The following is a 23,858-nucleotide window of genomic DNA, read 5'->3' as shown; positions in this document are numbered from 1 at the left end:
CTGGAAACCACATAAAATCCCAGCTTTCACATCAGGAACATTAAGTTAACACAGCCAAGTTTGCACAGAAATCCATATCAGAGTGTAATTAAAAATTGTTTGTTTCCCATCTCTTATAAGAGACTTTTGTTTGCGAAAGGGGTTTAAAAAGTACTATTTCACTGGGCAGACATGAATGTTTACGTATTTGTTAGTCATAAAGCAGTATTGACAAAAAAAAATACACAAAAAGTTGAGTATCTTCTGAAGAAGACTTAAAGATGAACAAAATTCTGCAGTCAAGCAAAATTGTCAGTGCAGGCTTCACCTTTGTTCCCAAAATAAGCGAGGTGTCAGTTAAAATCCAGTTCACACAAGGTCATAATGATCTCTCCTTCCACAAATTACACTGCAGTTTTAAAGGAGGAAAAATAATCCAAGCCCTCCTCTTGGCTGTGCTGGCGGTAATAATGCAGCGCTGTGGATGATGGTCATTCAGAAGACAGATAATCAAAAGCAGTAAGCAGGTTTTCACTGGCTCAGGATGACAGTCAGAGTACATAGCGCCGAGAGTCGAATAGAGGATTACGTGGAGACTCAAGGAAAATAACCAGCTCGCTGGTCTGAACTTGATCCTTGCAGCTTCGACAATTTAGTGCTACTAATTTAGGTTGCTTTGTTTACTCATCCAGATCTGCGTCTGTTGCAAGCTGTGTTGAGCTTTCCATCATCACAAACTTCAGATTCAAAAATCAGTGCCTATATTTTGCTTTGAGATCTCATATCCCCCTGGCCCCCATTTGCTTTATTCCTTTGTATGAGCAGTCTCTGCAGCAAACTGCTGGTAAAATATTAATAAACTGACAGTGGAAAGTATGCAGTATGCAAATAGGTGCAGGTGAGAACATCTTGGTAATTGCTTAGCATAGTAAATGCCCAGTATAGTTCAATAAGTACAGAAGTTTCAGTTTTCCTGACAATTGATTATCCACTGTTTCAATTTTTCTTTTTTACTTTTAATATTCTTATAGGTAAAAAAGTTATTCCTATCAGACCTACAGTGAGTGGATGAGAACCGTAAAATATACATACCATTCACAAAAGTGCCAGGCTTTACTCTTATTGAAAAATGTAGTAGTGATGAGTAATAGAAGGAGTCCTCCCTTTGTGGAGGTGGAGAACAGCTCATAACATTCCAGGCTTCTTTTTTTTTCAGTACTGCTCCTGCATTTTAAGCGATCACATTTATTCTTGCTTGCTTTTCAGTTTTGATTGAAGCCAGCAGACACAGGCAAGAATTCAAAAAAAAAAAAAAAAAATCTCATTCTGCATTGCAAGGTTTGTGTTGGTTCTCAGCTTCTCTCTGAGATATGGGAGCTTGCCCTGAATAAGAATTTGGTCTGCTAAGTAGTCAGTGTCAGTATAGCTGCTTTGCACGTGTTCATTGCATTTTATTTACTAGATCTTCTTTATCATTTGTTTGTTTGGTTTATAATACTATAAAATATGTTCATCATATAGCATTGGCACAAAAGAAATCCTGAAATGATCTTACCATTTGGAAGTTCTTAATGCTACAGTGCCAGCTGCATTACCTTAGCACTCATTTCTTCACCATTTCTTTCCATTTTTTCTGAACCATCAGCTGGTCTCCCTTGCCCTGCAACCAGCCTCACTGAAGTCTCTGCATCCCTGGCAAGCAGGTTTTCATGCCCATTAACCAGGCTGCAGCTAAACACGAATCTCCTTTATGTGCTGAGAGTGTTGGGGTGGACGATGCTCTGATGTTCAACCTGCAGTGTATCCCTTCCAGCTGCACCCACCCAGGTTACAGCTTCCACAAACAGTGCATCTGCAGGTTTCAGGCAATTGCTCCAGCCCAAATCTCACCCATTTGGCAGATTCCTTAAAGACACATTAGGTGTAAGCCAAGAAGCACTGATGAAGCAAGGAAATTAAGAAGAAAACAGAGAGAAATGCATGGCCTGTCAGTGTGGCCACTCTTGGCTCTTGCCCTTCCTTAGCTCAACTCAGGCAAAGCCTCTTCATTTTATTTGTGTGACAGTGAAAAGTGCGCCTGTGCCAAGGGTCAGCACTAGGCCTGTAGATCATTTCAGACCTTGGACTGGCCTGCTGGGCAGGGGTGAATTTTTCTCAGCCAACATCTTTATTATCTTGAAGTAATTTCCCACCCCTTGTGTTCAGTGCCATGTGGAAAAATACCTCTGCTGAAGAAAAAAATAAAGCCACAAAATAACTCCCTATTTATTTGAAAGGTCTAGATCGGATGGAATTTTCCTTTTCCCTAAAATTATCCAGATGATATATGTAGCATTGTAATTTTGATCTGTGTCTGTAAAGGACATACTCCTGCTACCACCAGCCTCTATACCTGACACTCCCTCAACTGCAATGAAAGAAAAGCCCTTGAGCCAGAGGGAGTGAGACCTCCATGGAAAGAAAAGCAGTTAGAAGAAAACTCTAGCTTCATATTTGTGGTAATAAAAGAGAACAGCTCAGATAAAAATGAATCAAGGAAACATGAAAGTTTGACGTCTCCAGGCAGAGTTTATGGAGAAGGAATACGTTGTTTCTTTAATGTTCTCTTTCTTAAATGTTAGACTAAGAATTCAAGGTTTGATTCAGTGATAAATCAGCTGGTTTGCACAAAAATCTGATGCATTTAAAATCTAGCTTCATAAACGTGTCATTCACTGATGCTGAATGGAGGAATTGCAGAATCTATCAAACACCTTCAAGTAGGTCATCTTTTAGAGATTAGTCTAAGTTGCGATCTGTTGACATTTCACATGTGACATCATAAGCTTCTTAAAATGAATGAAATTCCGTTTCTTTCTTTTTCTGTTCTTTTCTTTTTTCCTTTATTTCTTTTTTCTTTTTTTTGGCTAAGGGCAAAAATACCAGAAAGATTTGCTAAACTGGCCACTGATTTGAGCTGCCTCCTCTTTTGAGTTCCTACTTCCACACAGCCTGTTTGTCACTAAGTGCTTCTTGCTTTTTGTTTTGTTTTGTTTTCTGAAAATTGGATCTTTTCTCTCAAACTGGAACCTAAAACATGAGACGTGGTAGGAATGAGCAGAATACTCTTAAAATCCTTATCCGACATCCTCTGATTAATGATGTATTGCTCTATTATTTGTCAGAAGTCGTCCAGTTAGGAACGCAGATATGAGCTTGATCCTGCAACTTTCAATATCAGTCCTACTACTGATTTCATGTGTGATTTTGAGCAAGCCACCTGCGCTGGATGCTCACAGGTGCTCATAGCTGGCCTCATCCTCTGGGCACTATATTCCCTGCTGAAATGATCCCTGAAGTGTTCTGTGCCTTGGTGCTACTGCCTGCAGATTGGATGCTCCTATGGCAGAGGAGCACTGTCAGTGCAGTGGGCATGGGTATGGTACCATCCACACACAGAGTAGACCAGTGAGGGGCATTATAACAAGCAGATGTTTACTTTCCAGTTTGTAGTTTATCAGCCAACATGACAGGAACTTCTCTGAGGAGGATGTTGTAATGGGGCAGCATGGAGGGGCTGCAGCATCTCCTTCCTTTCCTGTTTGCCCCACACAATAAAATGCAGGCTCTGGTGTGTTCAGGACAGCAAGAGACGCACACCTACACTTCAGCCTGACATGGCTCCCTGCTTCTAGTCAGGGGAAAACAGAATTAAACAAATAACTGGATTATCATGAATGAGACTAATAACTCAACTGAGCATAGTAAATTAAAATGAGAGATATACAATAATGTTTGTTTTTACTGTGATGAAGCAGCATCATTTTATTGTGTGTTCTGAACACTTAAGAGCCATTGCGTTGGCCATCTTGAATGCACTTAAGGAAAATATCCTCGTGAAACAGTTTTCTTTTAAACCTTAACTGGAGAAAAAAGAGCAAGGATGAATAAGAGTATGCCAAGTATACTATTTATAAATGTCATTTATTTATACATCCTTTGTATATTTGTGTATTCATTGAGACCTTAATTTCTCAAGAAACTTATCTCTGTATATTATTTACTTGTCTGGAGTGGCTTCCCCTTCTGGACCAGTAAACTAAACATATAATTGTTTAGAAACTCTGTGGACTTGCCAAAATGTGAACTCATGCGCATGGAAGGGGCAGGAGTTCAGATTTCAATCTGGCCACTGAGGGCGGCACGTGCTGTCCTAAGCCGCTCTAGTCAAGTTGTTCATCTAAGTTGCTCTCCAGAGGCTGTTTTATTGGGAGAGAAAAAGGATCTGACTGCCAAGAGGGAGAATACTGTCTGCTGAGATGTATCAAGGATTTAATAGGGAAAACAGAGTATTTTTTTTTTTTTTTATTCTTCCTCCCCCTGTTTTGAGGGCCTCTGGAAGAGAATATAATCTGAGAAGTGGTAACTCCCTGCGGGGCCAAACTTTCCCCCTCTGGGTCATGCTCTGCTGGCCTTTCAACTCCCTGTGCCAGACCACCGGCTGCCCTTTTTTGTTTTCTGTCTTTGACATGGTAAACGATCTCCTAATTCCTGGGCCTTTTCCTTGTCTTCTGTCCTCCTGCTGTCCCCTATGCCTGGCAGCCCAGTGCAGCCCTTTCCCACCTCCATTCTTCATGCAGACCCTTTAGCGGCAGGTGATTTCTTAAACCCGAGCCTCTGGTTTTCCTCCATCTCTGGCAGGAACGTCGTACATCCTACACTGCATGCAGCAAGGCAGCCCCTGCTAGTGCTTTGCCTCAATCTGCTCCTTTCTTACTGAGGTCTGCCAGCACCAAGAAGCTTGGGGCCATGTCTTCAGCCTGCCTGTGTTTCGCAGGGGATAAGATATTTCAATCTCCCCACATCTCTGGGCTCTTGCTGCTTCACTGCAAAGGGAAGAGAAAAGATAGCATCCAACACAAAACATTGTTTGACTTCAAGAGAAGAAAAGAAAGCGTATTTAAATGATGGGCTAGATACAATGAGATATTTACCATAATATTTATTACTTATTGTAATAAGATTGTCTACATTTTTTAAGTGTGTTTAGTTCAGATGAAGTTAGAAAAAGTGCATTTATAGCTGGGTCTCCTTACCTGGTTTGCCAAAGGAAATCTTCAGCATGGTGCCCAACAACTGGGTCTTCACTCTTTAGGGTGCCCAGAGAATGAAGGGAGTGGTTTTTCAGGGAGGAGAAGCAGAAAGAGGAACAGAAGTCCTTGTCCTAGATTTGCAATACCCATGCCAATTTTGCATGGCATGGCCTGAAAAGAGGCATCCACCAGGCAACTGTAACCAGAATCTCAGTCTGTTTTACTGACACTAGAGGTGGAGACCACTTTTTCTCCCAGGATTTCTCTCTTAGTATGGTGAATCTGGTGGGTCTTGGCTCTGCCATCTGACGTGGGCCTGATGTCCCTTCAAATGCACTTACCCCTGTGGCACAGCGGCAAATGAAATGTGGCTGCATTTTCCTGACAGTTAAACCCTGCACCATCCCAGCTGTAGCTCATGCAGCTATGTGGTGTCAGGATTTCTGTTTTGATCAAGTTTCTGGCTGAAAAATACCAAAGTATGCTGCTGACTTGGAGTCAGCCAGAGCAGGCAGTGAAGCAGAAACTGTGACGCTTGTGAGCTGGGGTCTAGAGAAGTTGTTCAGCAGCACCTGTATTTTTTGGCTTTTTTTGAAGTTTCAAGGGCAGATCACAATACAGAGCATTACAGCATCTTAGAGCTTGACAGGGCAGCTTCTTTGCCATAGACAGCCCAGCACTCAGCCAGTATTTCTCAGCATTTCCAAAGTCAGCAAACTAAACAAAAGCAGTTCTGCGAGTATACAGAAGATGCAAGGGAGCCACACTTGAACAGGACACAAGAAAAGCTAAAGCTCTCCTCCACTCACCCCATCATCTGGATGAGCAGGATCAGTTCACTGCAAGGAAACAACACTATGAGGAGACCACTGCAGCTCCCTTCTGTGGGACACAGCAAGTTGCTCTTCAGTTTGAGTTTTCTTCCTGTTTCTTGAATTATTACCGCAGGAAGCTTGCACCCCACCTCCATCATTGCGGGGCACACACCTCTGTCACAGCTCAGTGAATGGTGTGGGTGAAGGCTGGTAGGCTGGCAAGCTGCATACAACAAAAGGGCTGGCTGGGGGAGGACAGTATGGCACAGGATGCTAGGGTGCCATTGCCATGTTCTTTGAAATGCCTTTTTGACACATTTTGGGAGGTAGCACAGCAGACACATATGGCACCTAGCACACTTGTGGTAGCGTGGCAGGAATCCAGAGGAGTTAAGAACTACAGCTAAAGTGGGAGAGGTTGCCATTGCTTGTCTCAAAGACTTGTGTTAGGCGCTCAGGTCAAACCCTCTGGTAAAATCTGTGACTAAAAAGAATCTCTGCAGGTGATTTTGTAATTCTTCTTATATTAATGATGAGCTGTGTTTCATCTTGAACAACAGGTATTTCTTCTCAGACTAATTATGTCCTTCCCATGTGACACAAGTGAGTCTTAGATCCAGACCCAGGAGGAGTCCTGGAGAACGAATGGCAGCACTTTTAGGGAAGCGGTAGGGGGATGGTTTGATAGTGCTTTCTTGGCTGGTGTCAGTCCCATTGATTTCATATGAAATATCTGAACATCGCTGATCACAAGAGAAGCAAAAAAGGTCGTTGCTATTCCCTGCAGAGGTACTGGGATGGTGGTGGAGAGGAGTCTAAATTGGAGCCACAGCCCAACCGTTTATCAGAGCTACCAGTGTGCCACAAAGCACGCCAGCCTCTCCCCTGACAATATCTTCTGAGAGGAGGAGACAACTTTATGGGCACCTCTATCTTCCTCCTCAAGGTGTGGCATGAATTCAAAGAGCATCTGAAATCTGATATGAGATTCCTACTGGGACTCTGACAGCCAGCCCGTTTTTACACCTCTTTGATGTACAGAAGTGCCCAGTCGGCACACTTCCTCTCCTTCTGCATCCCTGGCTTACAAACACATGCAGGTCTGTGGTCTTCCAAGGAGCATCCTACCAAGATGCCAGTGCATGTGTTATCTGCCTGCTATTAGTATTATTCCCCATCTTCCAATTCTGCATTGCTGTTGATTGATTGTGTGCTGGCTGGCTGACTAACAGATAGCTTGTTCACTGTCTTTAATTGATAGCAAGTTCATCATACTTCGCCCAGTATCCTAAGCTACTAGCAGGTTGCTATTAACTGCCATTTGCTTATTTCACATCACTATTTATTGCCATCTTCCAGGTTTTAAAAACTCCAGGTCTTGCGCTCCTGTATATCTTAGAAGCAGCTCTATTGCTCTTCAATCTAAACCTTCAAAAACAGTCTGTGTTTTGAAATTATCACAGTGCAGATAATCCTTTAATGGAGCACAGATAGCAAGGTGTGAAAAAACGATGATCTGGAATCAAAGGCAGGGAAGCTCTTTGAGATGTGTCGATAAGGAGTGCAATATTGATGCTGCATTAAAAGGATTGGCAGATTTCTATCTAAGCTGTTCCTCCTCCTGTATGTATTCCTCTTTCGGTGGGAGCGTTTCCTCATTCGCAAAGTCCCTGTGGCTGTGATGGAGCATTCCCAGACCACGCTTTGATCAGAGGTACGCAGATATGGTTGACTTCCCATTCATTTGCCCTTCTCTGAAGCCAGCAAGGTCCAGGTGGTGGTCCCTGACTTGTGCAGCATGGCCACTGGGCAGACCGCACACACAGTGTCAGTAAGACAGGTCCAAACACATTTTGCTCCTCCTTTTGATCTGGAATGAAAACAGAGCAGATCGAGATCTACTTCTGCTGATCCAAATGTCGATGCTGATGTGGGTGGCTGCTGGCCCTGTGGAGTCAACCCAGCTGGCATGCTGGCACATTGCTGGTGAATCTGGCGGTCATCCCTTTGTAAGCAGTAGGCAAAGAGTAATGAGGGAACCAAAAGCCTGCCTTTAAAGCTGAGCTCAGAAGACACCAAGACACAAATTTTGGTTTCGGACTCTTCATTCTGACACAGCAGACTTGATCAAAACATGAGTCTTCACTCTTACTATTTGTCATTAGGGAGGAGACGCAAAATTCTCCAGCAAGGACAGGTGTGATAGAAAGATGCTTTAAAGTAAGCTTCCTTTATCTCCACTTTTATATTCCTTTAACTGAAAAAGATCTTTTTTTTTTCCTTTTTTTTTTTTTTCTTTAAAGCAAATGCTCAGAAATCAGGTTTTGATCAGAAGAGAAGAACTGTCCACCATAAACAAATAATGGTTTGTGGATGCTGGTATTTGACAGTTGTCTTACAGTAGGTAGTTAGATGAAGTAGATGCCGTGCCAGCTACCCGCTATAAAACAGTTGCACACAGGAAGATGTGACACAGTTGGTTTTGATGGTTTCCGCTGTGGTTTTCACTTCCCTTTCTGGTGAAAGTGATGCAACTGTGATTTCTCTCATTTCCACCCTTTTCAGAATTTGTGAAAGTATCCTGTCTGTGCTTCTTTTTATATCAGCATCTTCGTTTTCCTGTCAATTATGAAGCAAATCCAGTTGCTTGAACGGATTAAGGCTAAAATGAAACATTTCTCTCCACTGGCATTTTACACATAAAATCATGGAGTTACAGAGCAGTTGAGGATAGAAGGGAACTCTGGGAACCTTCTGTTTCACCCCTCCTGCCCAAAGCAGCTAACATATGGGGACGAAAATTAGGAGTGTGCTCTGCCTGTCACTTCAGTGAAATGCATGCAATGATCTCTGTAAAATGCTAACACATTTCCAGTGGATCTAATGAACAGCCCTTGCTTAGATATTTTGGAATGCAGATGGTACTTGGAATTCATAAAACAAGCCAGAAGCCCTCTCCTTGTCTTCATCCCAGAGATTAGCAATAAAGATATAAAATCAAATGAATGCTCATATTCTCACTCAGAATTACAAGTTATTGATATAATAGCATACCAGTGCTAAAATACAGAGCAATTTTTTGTAAGCAGAGTGCAGTGAGTTACTTGTGTGCTCGCAAGCCCTTGGCTGCATGAAGAATTCTCTCTTTTCATAGTTTCCTGAACAACTTATTTATTACACACGCAGGAGATGCACACACTCTGTTAACTCTTTGACAGGAGTAAGCACAGTGACATTTTCTAAAGAATGTGCAAAGGCAGCTGCATCCAGTGTTTCTCTGTTGGGATACATGGCAGAAGCACACTGACATCGGGCACCTCCTTATTCAGCATGTGCTCTGTTTGCATCCTAGTTTGAGTCACTCACCTTTTCCATGCTCTCACTAGGCAACCAAGTCCATAAGCTTAGCATGCAGGGAAACGGGCACTGCAATAGCCCCGTTTTAGGCACCCGAACTCTCTGTTGGATGCTGGACAGCAAAAAGCAAACCCTTACTAATTTTGGTTTTCCCAAAGCACCCCATTGTGAATGGCAGCAGCAGAGGGAGAGTTTCATGAAGAACTCAGGCACTGACAGGGAGAACAGGACAGCAGAGGCAGTGAGGAAGAGACTCTGTGAGGCACATTGTGCTACGCAGTTAAGCTAGACGCATCCATCTCTGCTGGTCCCCAATGATTTCAGTGCCACATCAGAGGACACACGATGGGCAGCTGAGATGTTAGCTTCAACCAGTCGTGGTGTTGGCACATCCTGCCCGTCTGCAGCTCAGGTTCAATTTCAGTCTGTTCCCAAGTGCTTTGCGCTAAACAAAACCAATCTTTAGCTTAATGTAGAACATTTTAAATGGAAGCATTTTAAGTTAGAGCTTTTTGTTGTCCTTGATCAGCTTTAAAACAATAACTAAACTCAACCAGCACAGATCAGTAGGTCGTTAAAACAGAAGAAATTGGACAGTGATCAGGAAAGAGCATTAGGGAAATGTGCAGGTGTTTAAGTTGACCAGTTAACAGCCTCATAGGTCTTGAGTGTTGCAAGAAATGAAATTTAGTATCTACTTCAATCATTAATTCAAAAACTTAAACGAAAGATAAAATACTTTTAAAATCCAACTATTACTTATTTAGAATTAATTAGAACTGTCATACCAAAGATAGATGATTCTCAATATTATGTGGGAATTTAGTCAAATTACTTCAAAAATAATCAGTCCCTCTGCATTTTCAATTAATCTAAGAGAAGAGATGTCCTTTCTTTAGAAAGTGCAACTGAGGAATTTTACCAAAGTCTGACAAATTGTGATTGCAAATGTTAACCTTCTTTGTTCTTTCATAAAACTGTCATCCAACAATCTCATTGTTTCAGGGATGATTATTAAGGCTTTCTTCTTAGAATTATGTTCTTAAAAGGGTGAGCACTTAAGCAGACAGCCTGCTATTGAAAATTGTATTGGCAACCTCGAAAATCTATTTGTTACCTTTCCCTGCCTCTATCCTCAGCAATGTTTATTGATTTGATCAGTTCGAAAACTATATTTGCCTTTACAATTTAGGATTGTAGATAATAATTTGGTCCTTGTCAGACTTTTGAACACATGATATAGTCTGAAAAACAATCTTACAGAACAATGTTTGCACAGTAAAGCGTTGTCCAGATTGGCTCTACATATGTATATGTGCTCATATGCATGCATTTGAGATGCCTGCTTTCATGCCTCGGATTAAGGAACATAAAAAGAACAAGTCATTTTACAGCATAGAAGAATAGAAAAGAAAAAAAAAGAACAATAAATTTCTGAAGATAGCTGGAGTCTGAAAACACTGCAGCTCTTTCAGACTTCTGGATCCTTACACAAAGTAAGAGCTAGGATTGCAGCCAATAAACCAGATGGAGATCTGCTGGACATCACATCTCTTGAACAGACTTTTGTTCAGTTCAAGATGACTAGTCACATGCTTCTGCAGTGTGCTTTTCAGTGCTGTGACTTTTCTCTGCCCAAGGTGGATGGTCACAGAGATTTTGGAATGCCAATTTTCCATATCTTTTTTAGGGCTGGCTCTTTTTATCTTCCAGAGCATCTCTTCAAAATCTTTGGACAAATCGGGAACAAGACCTATCTCAAAGTTAGGCAAGTTATTGTAAACTTTCAGCCCTACTCCCTAACCAACATCAACTTCTAAGAATCCTACTTTAAAAACTACTTTAATATATTGTTTTTCTTCCCCCAGTGCCTCCCCACTCCAAATATATACAAAATCCATAGAAAGAAGACCATTTTTGAGGAAACTGGCATGGTCTTATCTAGATGAATGGTCTTGAGATAACATTGTGCCACCAATTTAGAGAAAGTTCAGCATAAAAATAGAAGTCACTATTTTAAAAGAAACCATTATAAACGTTAGTTACTAAGCATTTGCTGATCGGCACTATTTAGCATGGTTATTCTAAAAGACAAATTTCATTATGGTGAGTTTTTTCTCAGAAACAGCTGATACACAGTATTTTCCTAGCACACAAATGGGCTCTAAGTCAAGTTGTTTGTCAACTGGAAATTTCATCTTGCAAGGGAAAAGCTGTTTTAAAGTCAATCAGCAGTGAAATTCATGTAAAGCAATAAACGGTATATCAAGTTTGCATTTCTTAAATTGCTCTTCCCCTGCAGGAAATCTGGGTTTTACAGATCCCTATTGTTGATGACCAGGAATTGCTGCCATATGTAGCAAATACTGCCAAGAACTACAGTCCAGAGATGGTTTCAAAGCTGTAATACCAGCATTTTGGTGGAAGCATTCCCTTGCAATCACTTAGAAACTTGTTTCTTTATCTTTCTCCATGCTTTACCCTTCATTTCTTTTCTGCACAAATTCTGGTCCTTCTGTCCCTCTCTTTCAATTTTCTGTTCTTTACCTTCACACTTCTTCTTTCTCTGATCTTTTCCAGTTCCAGTAACCTTTCGCACTCCGCTCCACACAAGAAGGCTTGAGGAGGGTACATTTGATACTCAGGGGTCTGGTACCCCAGAGCCTGTGACCACAGTCACACTGGAGTGAAGTCTGGGCTGATGGACCTCTGCTGGAGCTGGTCATCATAGCTATGTGAGCTGCCACAGCTGGCTGTGTTCCCATAACCATATGGCTTGTTACCATAACAATACAGAGGGAACATGAGTATTGTACAGGGACCCACCTTGATCTATAGTTGCAGAGGCACTGTGAATGGCATTCATAAGGAATGAGCAGACTTAGGGTCATTCAGTTGCATCCACTTACATTAATCTCACGGCACACGCTGCAGAGTGAAATGTGTATTCATGCATTTTAGTTACATAACTACATACATCTGAGCTATAGCTAGATGTCAAAATTCTTACGTATTCATGTTTTCACACTGGCTTTGCACTGTATTTGTATCACTACAAAAGAGCCTTTAAAAACTTACCAGAACTCCAGCTAGTGTAAATCAACATAGCTCCACTGAAATGTTTTGCCTTCACTTTGGTGTGAATATATTTTAGACCTGAATGACATAAACTGCACTTACGTCTGAATGCAAAAACATCATAAAACAACTAATGTATTTCTGTACCAAAACAAGCTTAGGTGAAAGCAAACCACTGAGTCTGTTTTCCATGAGGCTGCCAATTTTTTTGCTGTTGTTGTTTAAGAGATGTGAGCGGCTTATGAAATTTGCCATGGGAATCAAACATACAACTGTTAAAACTGTTGTTCTCTTGCTAAAGATTTTTTTCAGTTCTCACCCATACAACTAAGGTTTTGCTTACCTGACTGCTAGAATCAGGGTATTATGCACTGGCAAAGTAATAATTTTTACGGAATTTAGTAACAAAATAGGCTGATTTCTTCCAGTCTAAAGGACAGGTCAATTTATATTGAATCTGCATGGTTTCTCTTTAAAGCTCTTTGAAGAAAACACATGCTTTTTGTAGGGAACCATAATGTAGATTTAAGCTGATACTGCCACTATGTAGAAGGCAAATTGCCAGCACTGCTGACATCCATGAGTACATAATCTGGGAAACCCTTAAAACTCCCTCAGAGTCCTGCAATCTATTCCTTCTGGCATGCCTTGGCTGCTAGCTCCTCTTCCAGACATCCTTCAGCACTTATCCATCAGGCACAGACTGAACTTTCAGGATCTCATCATCTCTGCCTGGTGCCTAAGTAGGAGCTTTTTCCTTTGGCTTGAACACAGCTTATGCCAGGCTTTAACTGACTAAATCACAACAGAGCGGTGGAGTCCTGTCTGCAAGTGGTTGATCCAAGAATGGTGCAAATGGAGATGCTGCTACTCAGATCCAAGCTCTTCTTTGTCGACCTCCTGCTCTAACAGATCCATCTATAATGAGACTCTTCACCTTTGAGTACTATGCCTCAGAAACAGATTGTGAGTGCGGAGGGCCTCATGCACAGCGCTTTTAAGGAGAATCTGGCAGCAGACAGGCAGGTGGCATGCAGAGGCTGGAGCTGCTGCTGGGTATGGAAAATGTACTTGCACCTTCCCTCCCCTCCACCCGCTCTACAGTTCCTCAGACATGGTGAGCTATTTGGAGCAGCACTAGCCTGAGTCTCTGGACAGATCCAGGGTACGTGACAGGGCTTCAGCCCGGGATGGCAACCACAGGGTCTGCCCAGTGACAGCTCAGAATAGCTGCATTTACAAATACCTCTTACAAATCAGAGCCAAAAGCAGAGTGACAGGTACCTACTGGAGGTGCAGTGGTGGGTAGGTAGGAAGGAGAATGAGGAGCCAGAAGCCTGTCTTCTCTTCCTGCTTCATTGATTCACTCCATTTCTGCATCCTCCTCTGTACAATGGGAGTTCCTATAATCACTCCCAGTTCTGATAGCTGGATGAAAAGAAGTGATGCATGTTATGATTAATTTTCATACCCTAATTTTCATTAGCATCTATTAGGTTTGTTCATGGATTTGATAAGATTTGCCAAGGAGAAAGTTAGACTGAAATCATGGTCTGACTTCCTCCCCAGCTCAGGAGAGACTCGGCAGTCAGTGGATACTGAGTCTTCCCATGCGGCAGGCTTATACCCCACTCCTTGAGGTATGGCAGTTTCAAAAAATGAGGCAAACTCACCGGTTTGGCATGTCGGAGAAGAGGAGCATTCCCACAAGGGAACTTGTCTGCCCAACTTGGATATTCAAATTTTGTCTCCCTCTGAGGTGGAGGAGTTTCCTTCTGTCTTGTCTTCAGAGCAATGCAGGCATTTAGTATAGGAAAATTGCTTCATTAGGTACTTAAGCACAGGAATAAGGCAGGTGCCAAAGCTTGGTGGATTAGAGCAACCCATGAAAACATCAAGTGATCCAGGATGGACCACAGCATGATGCAAGCCCCTAGCACAACTGGTTGTTTTCTTTCCCCTTTCTGACTTCATGTTATGTGTTTCCTGGGTTGATTAAGAACAAGTGCTTCAGAACCCTGAGCTGAAGTGCCCTCTCTAAGGGCCCTCTGTCTCTCTTCCAACAGAGAAACCACAGTGAGTGCAGCTTGTCTGAGCTAAAGGCAACCTTGGCAAACGTCTCCTTATCAGCTGGAGAAATCCTTGAACAACCAAATTACAGCCTGACTTCACATAGTTGTCGTTAGTCAGGAAAGATATGTAAGCATATGCCTAACTTAGCATGAACTGTGTTACTTTCTTACTTAAGTGGAACTTAACAATAATGTAAATGCTTTCTAGAATGAGAAAAAAAGAAAGGGCGAGGAAAGGAGAAGAGAAGGGAAAGAAAGGGAAAGAGAAAGAGAAGGAGAAGGAAGGAACAGAGACAGAGTGGGGAAAGCAAGATTGGAAAAATGGAAAATGCAGAGTGGGAAGAGACTTCTAAAATTGACAACCCTTGTTTTGTTCTGCTTTTGTTCCTTCTCTATCTCTATCACAAGCTCAATGCTGCTTTTGTTTTATCACTATTCATTAAGTATACCAAATCTCTTTGCAAAAAGTCTTGAACCACAGATGAGCTTCAATTTTCTCTTGTCATAGTCAATAGCAAATCCGTTTACATCAGTGACTAAGGATCTTGGCTTTGCTTGGAAAACATCAAATCAGCAGTGAGAAGGTCATTTTAACATGTTAGTCTGGGCTCTTCACTGCTTAATTCATTTTGGGTCTGGTATAATTTTGTTTTTCTAGCACTGATGTGAAACTTGGAATAACCCTTTTCGGTCTCCTGTTCAGCTGATCCATAGCACAGCCAGGCTGGGCAGCTGCAGTCTCCTTAAGATGCTACTTAAGGAAAAGAATTATATTAAAAAGGAATAAGAGTTTCTTAAGACTTTTCTTTTTCTCTGCTTTGTCTAACAGAGCCCTTTGAGCTCATTTGCTTATGACAGTATTAAATTATTATTTTCTTTAAATCTGTTCCAGTGTATTACTCTTGCTGAAAGGGTGAGGGCTTATAGCCCTCTGGTATACCACAATGGTATTTCTGCTTTCCAGGGACAAATGCAAATAAGTAGGAGTTTGAAAGGTCTTGTAAATATTTTTGAAAGCATGTTTTAATATCACTGGATGTTTTTTACCTTTCATAAAGTGTATGTAATGTAATTTGTTCTGAGGCAGAAATCACAAATCTGGCCAGTGAGAAAAGATACGTATTGCAGGAATTATTAACAGTGACAGGATTCTCTGACCTTCAGTAGCGCTTGTCCTGTGTTTAACAAGAATGTATAATCCTTAACAAGTGAAGAGTTATCATATATGTATACAGTCTCAAGAGTCATTACAAGCAATTTATGATCCACTGAAGAGCACCACTACTACTTTCCTTAAGGATGCTTTAACACCTTCCCCAAAGCAATCCATCAGATTATTAGCACTGAGCTTTATATCATCCTTAATGTGACATCACTTCTTGGCCTAAAAACATGACATAGAAAAAAAAGTAGTATTAACTCGACATATTTATTTCTGTATAGAGAGATTTGTGTTTAGAAGCTCCATTGAGCTTCCAGGTTTCAAAAAGCCCTGTTTTAAGGAACTAAATTAGATGTACTACTGCAGATAGAATTAAAATAGTTCCTCCTTAAACTATTTTACATTTGTTCTCAAGATGCATGGCTAGAAAGAATGCTACTGTGTGCATGAGAGAATGTTCCCTTAGTTATGCACTTTTTAATAAATCCAATAATGCTGTGTACTCTGAGTTGAAACAATGCAGTACAGCCCAGTGATTTGGGAGGCAGCTGATAGGAACTGTGGGGCTGGGCCTGTGCAGATCTTGCCTCTGTACCACAAGGCCCAAGAGAGACAAATTGGCATTTTGCTGAGTGCTAGAATCCTTTTTAGAAAACTCGGAATATGCTTGCAAGTGCAGTAAAGAGCCTTGGTACCTATTTCTAAGCCAGAAAAAGCATGTTACATTGAAAGAAGGAGTTATCTGTTTAGCTAGCTAAAACAAGGAAGATAAAGTGGCATCTTCCAAAAACAGCAGGTAAGCTCTAAGTGTATTAAAAAGGAGAAAATATGAAATTCCAAAGGGCTAGTGAATGAAACAGCAGAAAGTGTGACAAGAGCTAGTGCCTGGAAGGTGAATGTGAACACATGCCACATGACACATATTTAGCAGCAAGGATGATGAACCATCAGGATAACCCCCGCAAGGCCCTTTATCCTCAGTCTCATCACCTGCAGTTCAAGCCTTTTTGGAAGATGAGATTTCACCAAGTGCAGGACCCTGAATTAATTCAAAGAACAGCTGAATCCTATGGTTTCTATTAGACAAGCCAGAAGAGATCTGCTGCACATTTTGCCTCACAATCTGTTGGAGTATTAATGAGTCTTTTCATCACTCCTTCCACACCAGGGCCTTTGGGTCACCACGCATGTCTGGAGAAGGGCATTTTCTGTACTGTCTCCTTAGCAGATGATATTTCTTTTGATTGCTGTCAATCCAAAGCTATAACGGGAAGGAGCTGTAATCTCACCATGCCATATTACCTTGTGATAGTAGCTCTGATAGTCAGATTAGTGTCAGTAACTACAAAGAAATCCAGAGCATCTCTACTCAAGCAGAAATGCCTGGGCCTTGGGAAGCCCACCCTAGCTTTAAGGTGGTGCTGCTGATGTCACTGGAGGCCCAGAAGGCTGACTTCTTTACTCTGCAGTGTGCTTTGTAACACTTGTTCACCCAAAATGGCCATAAACAAATGGCATAAAGTGCATGCAGGTGGGCCCAGGGTGGCTGATATCCATCATGGGTCAGAAGCAGGGCTTAGAAAGTACAATACAAGAGCCATGGACATACTGGAAAGAGTCCAATGGAGGGTCACCAAGATGATGAAAAGACTGGAGCACCTCTCCTGTGAGGAAAGGGAGCTGAGACTTTTCAGTCTGCAGAAGAGAAGGCTCTGGGGGGATGGCATCAATATGTATAAATAAGAGGCGGGAGGTGCAAAGAGGACAGAGCCAGGCTCTTTGCAGTGGTGCCCAATGCCAAGATAAGAGGCAATGGGCACAAACTGGAACACAGGAGGTTCTGTTCAAACATCAGGAAGCTCTGGTGCAGGTTGCCCACAGAGGCTATGGAGTCCCCTTCCTTGGATCTTAAGAAGCTGCCTGGACATGGTTGTGGGCACCCTGCTCTGGATGTCCCTGCCTTGAGTGGAGTTGGACCCAATGGACTCAGGAGCCCCTTCCAATCTCAGCCACTTGGTTCTCCTGTGATTCTGTGAGGCAGAGAGGACCTGCGGTCTCACAGCATGTCCCATCCGTTAGCGTGAGAGCAGCACTCACCAACCCCAGGTACGCGTCACACAGAGTGGTTAATATCCACCCACCGTGATCACTTCAGATAGGATGAATTTTTTTTGCACAGCTTTCCTATTGCATTCTCATATTCAGAGAAGTACTGCTGGGAGACAAAGGACACATTTTCATGCCTCGTGGTCTACATTTGTAAGTGAGGACTTAAAGGTGCCTTTGATGACTGGGAGTTTACAGCATTTTGGAAAACAGGTCACTAATCTAGGTGCCTATTTCTGAGCATATGTTTCTAACTTTAGTCAGAAAAAGGGAAAGTGTTGATCCTCCTGTTTTGAAATGTAGAAGTAATGTGATTCAGGAGATCTGCTGCCCAGAGAGCTGTCCTTCTCCATAATCTTTGTCTTAATGACTTTTAATTCTTAGCTTCTCATTTGTTTGACCTGCAGTGCTGGATCTGGATAATCTGTAGTTATATGCTTTGGAAACAGTACTTTGTTCAAGACAAATCTACTCCCAAACCGCTTATGGTTTGTTTGTTTATTTGTTTGTTTGGCAACTGCTAAGTACTCTTCTACAATGAGCACGACAGTCTCTAAGCAGAAATTTTACATTTAGAAGAACTGCATACAGGAGCGTTTGTATAAGAGGTGCTGACCCTGAAGGTACTTACAAGGTAGAGCACACCATGTTTGAGATTTGCTTAACTAGATCCCACAGTGCTTGTTGGGTAACAGTAAGGAAGAGCACATATTTCTTAAATTACCTGTGAGGCTGTATACTGTGCATGACAGGTTAATTAACAGGTTCTAGCTGCCATTGTGTCAGCCTTCCTGTACTGCCAGGAGATGGTCTGATTTTTCCATTCACTGTTGTTGTACTAAATTGCACTCCTGGGAGAAAATGATCCAGCCAAGGATACAAAATGCTGATGATTATTGTACCAGGACCTGGTAATTACACTTACTTGCCAGTAGATTTTAATATTTATCGTGTGGTGATGGCCCGAGTGTTTCAAGTGGCGCTAAATGCTGCACGTGCACGCAGTGAGAAGACAGTCCCTGCCTCAAAGCAACACACATATTGCAACACGATAAGGAGGAAAGACGATAATGACCAGACAGAAAGTGGAAAGGTATGAAAAACAAGGCTTCTGGTTAGAGCAACAAGCAGAGGTTGCAGAATGCAAGGTACCTTACCATAGGCTAGCAGGTCACAAGCTTTATGACCGGTGAGTTTAGAAGGATCTGAAGGGAGCACCTCTGTGATTTTGGCTTGGTCTCTTCCCACAATCAAGGAGTGGTACAGGATGAAAGGTGAGGGTGTTAGAGGAAAAAATGCACAGCCTCCTATTAAAGGTTGGAGTCTCAGAGAGAGTCAGGGCTCAGTTATTTCAAAGTGTAATTACCCAGTATTCCTGTGCTGGCAGATGCGGTGCTAAGAGCAGACACCCATGCGAGGAGGTGAGGCAGAAGAGAATTTTGTATGGACGAATTTAGCCAACTATAAAGGAAGTGCTTTCAAATGCGGCCCAAGTATCTCTGTCATGTTCTGCAATGTAAGATAAGCTTTCTAATGCTTCCCTCCATCCCTCAGCTATTCCCTTCTACACCCAATTGAGCTGGACTGAGCTGTGACCTCTGGGAAGTGAAGAGCAAGTGCTTCATTGACCTGAATGCAGTGGGTTTAATCCAGATGGAGGGACTCTTTGTAGAAATGTGATGACCATATAATGTCTGATACAAAATGGCATCACTGGCTAAAGCAAGGTGTGGGCTTTGAAGTGAAGCCCACGGCACAATCAAAACACTGAAGATTTGAAGAATTTGAGGAGTGGTGGCACTGTTCTCAAGAGGGATTGACCTCAGCTCTTTGCAGCCATCTGGAAAAGAGAAGGCTCCAGGGTGACCTTATAGCTCCCTTCCAGTACCCGAAGGGGGCCTACAGGAAAGCTGGGGAGGGACTTTTTATAAGGGCAGGTAGCAACAGGATGAGGGGAAATGGCTTTAAACTGGAAGAGGGTAGATTTAGACTAGATATTAGGAAGAAATTCTTCACTGTGAGGGTGGTGAGACACTGGAACAGGTTGCCCTGAGAGGTTGTGGATGCCCCCTCCCTGGAAGCATTCGAGGCCAGGCTGGATGGGGCTGTGAGCAACGTGGTCTAGAGGGAGGTGTCCCTGCCTATAGCAGGGGTGTTGGAACTAGGTGATCTTAAAAGTCCTTTCCAACCCAAACCATTCTATGATTCTATGATCTAAAAGTTAGTTCTAGTCCTTATTCATAAGGACATGAATAGTAAGCTGATTAACGCTATCACAAGGCAGTGATCTGAATCCTTCTGGAAACGTCTGCTACTCTTCACTACCCTTAGAGGGCATCTACACTGACAGTCCTTTTTTGATTGTTAAACAGTTCAGGTTAGATAAAAGCAATCTCACTGCAGGTTTCTACAGAGGGCTTTCCAGATGCTTTCTGTTGCTTTTTACTCTTACGCACAAGCCTGTTTCTATTCCATGCTTGTTCTGGCCAAAGACCTTGAGAATGAGAAAGCATTATGAAGGAAAACTTGCTGAGTGAAGATTGTTGTGTGGTTTGGTGGGTTTTTTTGTTGTTGTTGTTTTTTTTTTTTTGCTGAGCAGGCATTTTCTTTTCACAGGCTTACACCAAAGTTTTCACTTATAAGCTTCCTGAAGCATTTTCTTTTGAGGCTGAAGTCCTCTACATACAGGACTTACGCATGTTCTACAATTAAAAAGAACAGCAATTTGTTGGAGCGAATAATTCATTACCGCTTCATTCTTAGCTCAGTGGCAAGGTATTTTTAAGTGAAAATCCATTCAGTACTTTTAGATTAGTTCCAAAAAAAGTTAAATAATAATAACAATAAGCCAGTGACTCTGTGCATGCTAACTCGAGTTGTTTCCAAATTAAACTTTCTGAACAAAAAATGCTTAGGCCAAATGACTTTTGCTCCTGAAATGTATAGGTGAGTTACAAACGTTGTGTGAGTGTAAAAACACTGAAATTAATACTCTTTTAATATTCTATACAATGTATGCTTTGAGTGGTTTTTTAAGTCAAGTAATTACAGGGTGGAGAGAATGCATGGCCAATGGTGGTGGGTTAATTATACAAAACCAAACACCCACTACATCTTGCTCAAAGAGGCTTGCAACGATTATACATTGTTGTAACTAATAGCCTAGTTTGGGCTATTGATTGGAGAGCTGCCCTCAGTTTAAAAGAAACGTGCAACTTCTACCTAAGTGCCTTTACCATTTATATGAATAATGCTGTATATCACAGGGAGGGGAGCTTAGTTTCTGAAAATAGGGTTTATTCACATGGTTAATTTACATGGTCCACTTGACAACTTTACATAGACTTCTTTCTTTCTTCTCTTATGGTCAGATAGTTTCTGGTCTTCTTTCAGGACACAGCAGTTTGGGAGAAAATACTTCAAAACAGAGATCTCTTACTGAAACAAACAAACAAAACAAAACAAAAAAAGCCACAAAACTAACAACAAAAAAAAGTAGCAGAAAGCTTTTGTTGTATCTACACCTTCTCTAAATGTTAACTGATTGAATTTCAAATTATATGAGACAAGGTCAGGAGAGATCATCTCCTAATCTAATGCGTATACAAGCCACTAAATTTGTCCTAATCAGTTCTGTGTTGAGAACATCACTCCCTGGGTAAAAAACATTTTCCAGGAAAGCATTCAGTATCAATCTGAAGGTACCAGGAGGATTCCAGTACCGGCCAACACTCACTGGGGCCCGATCCTCTTTGTGTGAGACAGACTCACAGGTGCTTCTCATTTCCAGGACTGGTTCAGCTGAAGACAGACATCTTGCTGAAATCAATGTGAATATTCACATGCTCCAAGGCAGTCAAACTCCTGTCCATCTTGTTGAACATGGATCAAAGAGCATGCTTCAATAAAGACAGGCCTGAACCTAGTCTTTGCTCTGGACCTATACGCACAGGTAGGCCTGAACGCAATGAGTGCTATGAACCTACACGGGACATAAGCGAAGAAGTGTTCACCACCAAATTACTTGGAAAGGTCTTGTTTATAATAAAAATTAAGCATCCTCCTCTTCAAGGAATGGTTTCAGCAGTTTTTTGTTATACATCCACATATAAAACAAAGGATAAATTTATCAAGATAAGTGGTTAGCTGCCATTTATACTGTCTAGTGCTTTCCTTCCCCTGAAAATAGAGCAAGGATAATTGAACTGAAAAAACGTAAAGACTTCCAAAAAACAATTATATAACCTGCCACACTTGCCCCGTTTTCCCCTGTACTCCCCTCCCCTTACTTAATTTTTTTTAAAGAGGCCAAGGTTATGAAAATCTTATTCATGCAGCAAGAAAAATGGGATCTAAATGCAAAGATTTTTCATGTGGCACGAATTTGCCCACGTAGCCTTTATGTGCTATGTTTGTTTACCACTTAGGCTACAAAATTGATACTTTGATGTATGCAGTGTGTGCAATTCACGCAGGTGAAATAATGGCGCAACAAAAAATTCTTCCTTCCCTGACTCATGTGTGTTTATACCGACCGTAGCTGCAATCCTTATTCAGGCTCATTTCTTTACCTCAGTGGGTGAGCCATCCATGTAAGGACAGCAGTTTGATGACCCGGGTTTGCAATGTTCCTGCTGCTCTCCTGTAAGTTTTGCTTTATGCTATGCAGAATTACAGCTCTGATACTTCTGCTCTAGAAACATGTGCACACTCAGGAAGCCATGGTAAAGGTTACTTTAACAATTTCCATCTTATCTGTGAATTTATAACTTCCAATAGCGGCTGATTTATATGGTGTGGCACTGTATTTTGGACACACGCTGCCTCAGAAATTAATGCTGCATTCTGGCAACCGTATGGGCAGTTGGCTGGCGGCCAGCAGAGCACGACCCTACCTTCACACAAGCCTTCCCCATGCAAGAGAACCTTGGGCACCCATTGCACAAATTGCACTGGCCCAGGAGCAGAAATACAGGGATCCTGCACGCTCCTGTTATTTAGAACCACCGGCTCCCCCAGGGATAGATGCGCATTGATATGATTAATGAGCGAAGTAGCACAGCCGCGATCCCCTTGCAGCAGGTAACTGCATGGGCACTGCGCTTCCTGATGTCTCAGAGAATGGAGAGGATTGCAGAAGCCTACCCACATTTCTGCATTTCTTCTGCATAGACCTCCTTCCAGTTGTTGCTGCTCTCACCTGTGACAAAACGTAGTTTGCAAGCTCTACGGTAAAAGGCATTTATCTTATTTGTTCTGTGAAATAAATACATATTATTCTCTGAGGGCTGAACTAATAATCACAGTAATGGCTTACAGTAGCCTAGGTGTCTTAAGCGCCTTAGAAGAGAACAGAACATTTACACTGTTCAGCAAGGAAAGAAGTAAAAAAAAATTTTTCCTTATCACTTGCAAATAGAGCAGTTTTCGTCTTCTGCTCTCTTGCTTCTCCCACACTATTATTTCTTATCAAATATATGATTATTTAAAGAGTGAAATATAATTAAGTGGGACTATCTACAGGAAAGCTTGGCTGGACTGGAAACTCCTCAAAGAGGATTTTGATTTTGTCTTCTCACCATGTAAAAATCTCAGAAAGAATACACAAGACAAATTTCACCTAATGGTTTCAAGTAACTTTATGCAATTCTTTAAAATTGAAGATGCCTTGAAGGTAGCTCAAACACACAACCTGTTTACATTTTATTTGTATAATGCTTTCCATTCATAAATAGCTCTGAAATTTTTTTTCCACAACTGCTCACAAGAATCACGTCACTTGCTAGGCTTTACAGCAGCTGTTCTACTTCCTTTTGCAATATCCCTATGAAAAGAATAGAGACTGAAAGTGAAGCAGCACACATTTCCCACAGTAAACTAGCTGGCACACTGTAATGTTATGCTACAGCTCTCTGCACACTAATTTTTTCCAAGAAGGCCAGGGTTTATGCTTTGTCGCCAGCAGTACGATCTCCATACACACACTGTCCTGCTGGTTCTCTCAGACAGCTCATTTCATGGCTGCGTTATGATTTTTCTTAAACCCTGATGTTGCACAAAGCTACTGCAGTTCGACTGTGGATGGCAACAACCTGTTTGGCAGGACAAGCGGGCCTGGTTTCTTTTAACACTGTTTCCACACTATCCAGCTCAGAGAAGCATTTATCAGCACAGGAGCTGCTCCTGCTATTTGGTCATTAAGTAGCATTTCCAGTGC

At 41.9% G+C, this 23,858-nt stretch overlaps 1 long non-coding RNA gene across 1 annotated transcript in view; it reads left to right on the top strand.

The window, feature by feature from the left end:
- LOC110395663 overlaps positions 1–21,712 on the top strand; it is a 32,299-nt gene extending 10,587 nt beyond the window's left edge. The window contains exon 2 of the long non-coding RNA XR_002436567.1: positions 21,432–21,712. This is a non-coding gene — a long non-coding RNA (uncharacterized LOC110395663). The remainder of the gene's footprint in view (positions 1–21,431) is intronic.

Source organism: Numida meleagris, chromosome 3, assembly GCF_002078875.1.
Source record: "Numida meleagris isolate 19003 breed g44 Domestic line chromosome 3, NumMel1.0, whole genome shotgun sequence".
NCBI lineage: Eukaryota > Metazoa > Chordata > Aves > Galliformes > Numididae > Numida > Numida meleagris.
The sequence above is the reverse complement of the archived record's forward strand: the minus strand, read 5'-3'. Positions and strand labels throughout refer to the sequence as shown.